The sequence below is a fragment of the Mesoplodon mirus genome, assembly GCF_964341445.2.
Source record: "Mesoplodon mirus genome assembly, chromosome: 9".
Lineage (NCBI taxonomy): Eukaryota > Metazoa > Chordata > Mammalia > Artiodactyla > Ziphiidae > Mesoplodon > Mesoplodon mirus.
Genome location: NC_138985.1, coordinates 21,851,797 through 21,859,401, shown reverse-complemented (window position 1 = coordinate 21,859,401; position 7,605 = coordinate 21,851,797).

Genomic DNA, 7,605 nt, shown 5'->3' with positions numbered 1-7,605 from the left:
CAGAGGGGTAAGTAAGGTGACAGTTAAATAAGGTAATATACTTGTTGAGTATGGGCCATGGGTAGATGGGGATTCATGAATCATTCTCTCTGCTTTCCTTTTGTTTGAAAATTGAATTTTCAAAGAGAGAGGTAAAGCACTGATCTAGCACTGTGTCTGACCTGCTGTCATAGTTCTAAGTGGTAATTGTTGTTAAGCATACTGAAGCGCATGGATGAGTCAGATTATCCAGTTAAAGGATCATGTCCTGGTTTATAAGGTGCAACGGGAGGTGCCGAAAACCCCCCTCTGAAAAATAGGCCTTTGACTTATTTCCTCTTCGTTTAGTCTCATTTGTCTCCTAGGGGACCCAGATACCTTGCCCAACTGGCCTCACAGTCCCTTTTCAAACTTTCTGGATCAGGTATCTGTTCCCTAGTCAACTTCCTGTCTTTGTTTTCTTTTCATTTTTTTCTTTCTTGTTAGGAGAGGTAGTCATTTCATTGATAAAACTCAGAAAGATCAGAATTGGTGAAGTTGCACTCAAGAACATTTGCAGATATTTAAAACTGTGAATCATGAAATGTGTAAGCATCGTGGCTGTCATTGCTCTGTTAGGGCAGTATCTTAGGGGAGTCCCCAGGGCTGTACTCTCCAAATATGAACATTCAGGTAATTTTAACTTTGTATCAGTTCATCCCATCTGCCTCTGGAGAAGCCACAGGATGGAAGGAAGGACCTGCTTTTGGGCCCCAATCGATTATTTAACTTCTTTTTGCTCTAATATTTTCATCTGTATAACGAGAATTCACCAATTGATTCTCAACAATTTATCCACTCTACCTTCACAAAGCATTTAAGGATAAATGTGACTTACTGCAGTAAGAAACTCTTCAAATAATGATTGAAATGCTAAACATCTTAAAATTGAAATATGAATAAGGTATTTTGATTTTACAATTTAGTATCCTTTAATATTTTGTAAGATGTTCTAAATAAGAATCAACTAGTGAAACAAAAATTAATGTTTCAGAAAATATTATTTACTTCTTAAAGGACTAATGTCAGTGACACTCATAAGTACTTATTTCCTTAAGAAATAGTGGAGCATTTGACACATACCAGAAAGGAGAGTTTGATTAAAGGGTAAGAAAGGCAGGTTTCATTAGATCCAAACTTCTGTACTCAGTTTAAACTTACTTTTAAAGTCAGTAGTCCCTCTCTTAAAATATTATGAAGTTACACTTAGTAAATACATGAAATCAACTGTCCCAAAGGACTGTCTCTTACAGCTTAAGACCTTCACTATTTGCTCTCTTGCTACTTTACAGAATAACAAAGAAGAGAACTGTAAGTTATGGGAATATTGGCACTAGCTTGAAATAAAATAGGTCCAAATTTAGGCAACATGCAAATACACAGCAATCACTTCTGCCTCCATGACATCAAATACACTTACAAGATACGAGGTGCAGAAGAAAACTGGCTGACTCAATACTCACTGCTTTCCTTCATGGTTGAGGCTGTGAAGCTTTCTCCTTTTACGAGAAGATGTTAGAAACACTGTTCAGTACACTCATCGCGAAGTTTGCACTTGTAAGAACGTGAAGGCTGCTGACACAGCCCCCCGCGCCCTCCCTCTTCCTCCCAAACAAAAACAAAAAAGGACCGATGCACCTGCAAAGCTATTGCCGGAACCTTGTGGATATCCACACACACGGGTTGGACTAGACAATGAAACAGACATTCAGTGGCCGTATCATCAGGTGAAAGACAACAGTTCCAGACAAAAATCTTCTGGCTGAGAAGGAAGTGTCACTATGCCGAGTCAGACCCAACAAAGGGCAAAAAATAGAAGGAAGCAATACCTGATAAAGCAGCGGAGGTGATGATGTTGAAGGATCATTTGTTTAATTTCTGAAAACAAAACAAATTCAAACCTACCCAGTGTGCTTCTAAACTCTTCCGCTTTTCTGGGTCTCCCTTCATATCCAGATGCAGAGGAAGTGTTGCAGTTACCAGGAAGGAAGTTTTAACCAAGTTGATTATACGTGTGATTGCTCATTTAAAAAGTGTCAGAAATGCATTTCCTGTTAAAGCACACACAGAGAGCCCAGCACGAACGTGAGCTAAGTTGACTATATATGTTTTTACTCTTCGAACTAATTTTGTCAAAAGTGTGAGAGTGGAAATGAATTAAAATGATGTAGACCTAAACCAAAAATACATTCATGAGACACAAACACACAGAATGTTTTTCTGGCTAGTTCTCAGTAGAAGGAAAGGCCTCATAGCCACAATATTAGAGAAACAGCCCGGTGGGGAGATTTTTACTTACATTTTTATTTTTTAAAACATCTTTATTGGAGTATAATTGCTTTACAATGTTGTGTTAGTCTCTGCTGTATAACAAAGTCAATCAGCTATACATATACATATATCCCCATATCCCCTCCCTCTTGCATCTCCCTCCCAGCCTCCCTATCCCACCCCTCTAGGTGGTCACAAAGCACCGAGCTGATCTCCCTGTGCTATGTGGCTGCTTCCCACTAGCTATCTATTTTACATTTGGTAGTGTGTATATGTCCATGCCACTCTCTCACTTCATCCCAGCTTACACTTCCCCCTCCCCATGTCCTCAAGTCCATTCTCTACATCTGCGTCTTTATTCCTGTCCTGCCGCTAGGTTCATCAAAACCTTATTTTTTCTTTTTATATTTCATATATGTGTTAGCATACAGTATTTGTTTTTCTCTTTCTCACTTACTTCACTCTGTATGACAGACTCTAGGTCCATCCACCTCACTACAAATAACTCAATTTCATTTCTTTTTATGGCTGAGTAATATTCCATTGTATATATGTGCCACATCTTCTTTATCCATTCATCTGCTGATGGACACTTGGGTTGCTTCCATGTCCTGGCTATTGTAAATAGAGCTGCAATAAACACTGTGGTACATGACTCTTTTTGAATTATGTTTTTCTCAGGATATATGCCCAGTAGTGGGATTGCTGGGTTGTTTGGTAGTTCTATTTTTAGTTTTATAAGGAACCTCCATACTGTTCTCCATAGTGGCTGTATCAATTTACATTCCTACCAACAGTGCAAGAGGGTTCCCTTTTCTCCACAACCTCTTTAGCATTTATTGTTTGTAGATTTTTTAATGGTGGCCATTCTGACTGGTGTGAGGTGATACCTCTTTGTAGTTTTGATTTTTATTTCTCTAATGATTTGTTATGTTGTGCATTCTTTCATGTGTTTGTTGGCAATCTGTATATCTTCTTGGAGAAATGTCTGTTTAGATCTTCTGCCCAAATTTGGATTTGTTTGTTTGTTTATTTGTTTGATATTGAGCTGCATGAGCTGCTTGTATATTTTGGAGATTAATCCTTTGTCAGTTGCTTCATTTGCAAATATTTTCTCCCATTCTGAGGGTTGTCTTTTGGTCTTGTTTATGGTTTCCTTTGCTGTGCAAAAGCTTTGAAGTTTCATTAGGTCCCATTTGTTTATTTTTGTTTTTATTTCCATTTCTCTAGGAGGTGGGTCCAAAAGGATCTTGCTGTGATTTATGTCCTAGAGTGTTCTGCCTATGTTTTCCTCTAAGAGTTTGATAGTGTCTGGCCTTACATTTAGGTCTTTAATCCATTTTGAGTTTATTTTTGTGTATAGTGTTAGGGAGTGTTCTAATTTCATTCTTTTACATGTACCTGTCCAGTTTTCACAGCACCACTTACTGAAGAGGCTGTCTTTTCTCCATTGTATATTCTTGCCTCCTTTATCAAAGATAAGGTGACCTGACGCACGGCTGGGTGGGGCTCATCATGGTGGTGGAGAACCAGCACCCCAAGTCTTACCTGCACGTGCAATGAGACTGCTCAGACAGCTTCAATGTGGTGTCCACACATGGCAGCCTGTGCACCCAGGACAGTGTGCTGACTTCTCCATCACCCACCGCCTGGTGTACTGCAAGGCGGCCCAGGCCTTCCTCAGTGACTGGACAGCCTCCAAAGGCAGCCACAGCCCACAATTCATGCCCGAGGTCGGTGGCCTGCATAGGCCCCGGCCGCTGTGACCACCCTGCCCCCCCTGCCTGCCCCCATACGCACTTTACGAGGGAGACCCCAACACAGGATGCTTGAACCAGAATCTCAGGATCCCCACCCAGGGAGCGCCAGCGGCATAGCGCAGCTTCTCCTGGGCCTTCCATCCTGCCCCTCCCTCCTACCCAGGGCCTCATAGCCACCAAGCAAAATATCTCAAAGTGGCCTCTAGCTCGAGGGAGCTGTGTGCCAGCTACTCTGACCAGCCCACCTTGAGGTCTGGCTCAGACTGCCAGGGCCAAGGTGAGGCTGCTCCTTCCCCATGGGCCTGGGGCCTCCTGCCTGGCTGAGGCAGCCAAGAGCTCCATTCACAAAACCAAATCTGGGGGTCAGAGGCCAAGACCTTGGGGTGAGCAGGGACCACCCCCGCACCTTGTGGGGTCAGGCCAGGACCCCAGGTGAGGACAGGGACAATCCCTTTTTTGGGGGGTCAGAGGCCAGGACCCCAGGATGAGAGCAAGGGCCACCCTCTTGTGAAGGTCAGAGGCCAGAATTCCAGGTGAGAACAGGGACCACCCCCTTTGTGGGGCACGAGGTCAGGAGCCTTTTCTCCCCAGTTTGCCCCTAAGTCCCATCTCCCCCCAAGCCCTCATGAGGCAAGCAGGGGTTCCTGGAGTCTCAGCAGTGTCCCAGGAAGCAGGTGCCTGGTGACCATGGGCTCAAGCAGGGGTGGGGAGGGACACTATGCTATTCCTGGAGTTCCAGCCAGGATCGAAGCCATGCCCCAGGCTGGGATTGCGGCAGCGGGTCAGGTGGACCTGAGCCCGGGCCCAGCCCTGTGCTTGGTGAGGGGGTTTGTCCTCAGCACCACCTGACCTCTGCTGGGAGGAACAGAGTCCAGGAGAACTCTTCGGCCAGCCCTATCCAGGCACATGCAGGGTGCAGCCCCTCCCAGCCCCACCCCACCTCAGAAGCCCAGCGTCCTCCCTGTGGCTGTTCAGTCCTGAGTTCTGTGTCTGCCCCAGGATGACTGAGGCCGGCTTCCTGGGCTGCCTGGCCTCACTGCCCTGCAGCCACCAGGCAGCAGGTGGCCAAGTCTATGGCCTCTTGCTTCCCATGAGGCTTGGAGAAGCACCCAGAAGCACTAGACTCGCCTTTGGGCCTCCTTTATATTCCTCCTTCTACTCTGAGCTGTGAGTATTTTTAACCCTGTACATACGGCAGCTCTTCTGACACAGAGGCTATTTTATCAATTGTCAGTACCATCCCTGTAGGATGATTCTCCATGGGTGTTTCCAGACTCAGGTTCCAATGGACCAGATAAAAATGTTTTGTTTTGTAAAAAAAACAAAAAACAAAAACAACAACAAAAAAACATAAGGTGACCTAATGTGCATGGGTTTATCTCTTGGCTTTCTATCTTGTTCCATTGACTGTATTTCTGTTTTTGTGCCAGTACCATACTGTCTTGATTACTGTAGTTTTGTAGTATAGTCTGAAGTCAGGGAGCCTGATTCCTCCAGCTCTGTTTTTCTTTCTCTAGATTGCTTTGGCTATTCAGGGTCTTTTGTGTTTCCATACAAACTGTGAAATTTTTTGTTCTAGTTCTGTGAAAAATGTCATTGGTAGTTTGATAGGGATTGCATTGAATCTGTAGATTGCTTTGGGTAGTATAGTCATTTTCATAATGTTGATTCTTCCAATCCAAGAACATGGTATATCTCTCCATCTCTTTGTATCATCTTTAATTTCTTTCATCAGTGTCTTACAGTTTTGTGCATATAGATCGTTTGTCTCCTTAGGTAGGTTTATTCCTAGGTATTTTATTCATTTAGTTGCAGTGGTAAATGGGAGTGTTTCCTTAATTTCTCTTTCAGATTTTTCATCATTAGTGTTTAGGAATGCAAGAGATTTCTGTGCATGGATTTTGTATCCTGCTACTTTACCAAATTCATTGATTAGCTCCAGTAGTTTTCTGGTAGCCTCTTTAGGATTCTCTGTGTATAGTATCATGTCATCTGCAAACAGTGACAGTTTTACTTCTTCTTTTCCAATATGGATTCCTTTTATTTCTCTTTCTTCTCTGATTGTGGTGACTAAAACTTCCAAAAGTATGTTGAATAATAGTGGTGAGAGTGGACAACCTTGTCTTGTTCCTGATCTTAGAGGAAATGGTTTCAGCTTTGCACCATTGAGAACGTTGTTGGCTGTGGGTTTGTCATATATGGCCTTTATAATGTTGAGGTAAGTTCCCTCTATGCCTACTTTCTGGAGGGTTTTTTATCATAAATGGGTGTTGAATTTTGTCAAAACCTTTTTCTGCATCTATTGAGTTGATCATATGGTTTTTCTCCTTCAATTTGTTAATATGGTTTATCACATTAATTGATTTGCATATATTGAAGAATCCTTGCATTCCTGGGATAAACCCCACTTGATCATGGTGTATGATCCTTTTAATGTGTTGTTAGATTCTGTTTGCTACTCTTTAGTTGAGGATTTTTGCATCTATGTTCATCAGTGATATTCGCCTGTAGTTTTCTTTCTTTGTGACATCTTTGTCTGGTTTTGGTATCAGGGTGATGGTGGCATCTTAGAATGAGTTTGAGAGTGTTCCTCCTTCTGCTGTATTTTGGAAGAGTTTGAGAAGGATAGGTGTTATCTCTTCTCTAAATGTTTGATAGAGTTCACCTGTGAAGCCATCTGGTCCTTGGCTTTTGTTTGTTGGAAGATTTTTAATCACAGTCTCAACTTCAGTGCTTGTGATTGGTCTGTTCCTATTTTCTCTTTCTTCCTGGTTCAGTCTCAGAAGGTTGTGCTTTTCTAAGAATTTGCCCATTTCTTCCAGGTTGTCCATTTTATTGGCATATAGTTGCTTGTAGTAATCTCTCAGGATCCTTTGTATTTCTGCAGTGTCAGTTGTTACTTCTCCTTTTTCATTTCTAATTCTGGTGATTTAAGTCTTCTCCCTTTTTTTCTTGATGAGTCAAGAAAATCAATTTTGGTTATCTTCTCAAAGAACCAGCATTTATTTTTATTGATCTTTGCTATTGTTTCCTTCATTTCGTTTTCAATTATTTCTGATCTCATCTTCATGATTTCTTTCCTTCTGCTAACATTGGGGTTTTTTTTGTTGTTGTTGTTCTTTCTCTAATTGCTTTAGGGGTAAGGTTAAGTTGTTTGAGAGTTTTCTTGTTTCTTGAGGTAGGATTATATTGCTGTAAACTTCCCTCTTAGAACTGTTTTTGCTGCATCCCATAGGTTTTGTGTCATTGTGTTTTCTTTGTCATTTGTTTCTAGGTATTTTTTGATTTCCTCTTTGATTTCTTCAGTGATCTCTTGGTTATTTAGTAGCATATTATTTTTGTGTGTGTGTGGTATGCGGGCCTCTCACTGTTGTGGCCTCTCCCATTGCGGAGCACAGGCTCCGGACGCGCCGGCTCAGCGGCCATGGCTCACGGGCCTAGGCGCTCCGCGGCATGTGGGATCTTCCCAGACCGGGGCACGAACCCGTGTCCCCTGCATCGGCAGGTGTACTCTCAACCACTGCGCCACCAGGGAAGCCCTATTTAGTAGTATATT